Below are 290 nucleotides of genomic sequence, written 5' to 3'. Positions count from 1 at the left end.
CCATGCCGGTGTCACCCTGGGCAGGGACGGTGCGGGTGGCGAGCGGCACCAGTGCCAGGCTGGGCAAGCAAAGTCATTGCGAGGGGCTTGATCCGGCCGCGCTCCCAGCCCCGGGCAGGGGTGCACAGAGAGGCCCCACGCCCCCCCAACAGCTCTCGCCTTGCCTCATCACCCCTGGGCACTGTGCCTGGAGCCTTCAGCACTGAATGAGCAACGGCGGTCCTGCCGGCTGCGCTTGCTCAACAGGCACTGTGCAGAGCAGGCAGCCAGCACCTCTGCCGTGCTGGCTG

This window comes from Egretta garzetta, unplaced genomic scaffold (genome assembly GCF_000687185.1).
Source record: "Egretta garzetta isolate BGI_Z169 unplaced genomic scaffold, ASM68718v1 scaffold1193, whole genome shotgun sequence".
Lineage (NCBI taxonomy): Eukaryota > Metazoa > Chordata > Aves > Pelecaniformes > Ardeidae > Egretta > Egretta garzetta.
This window is presented reverse-complemented; position numbering follows the sequence as displayed.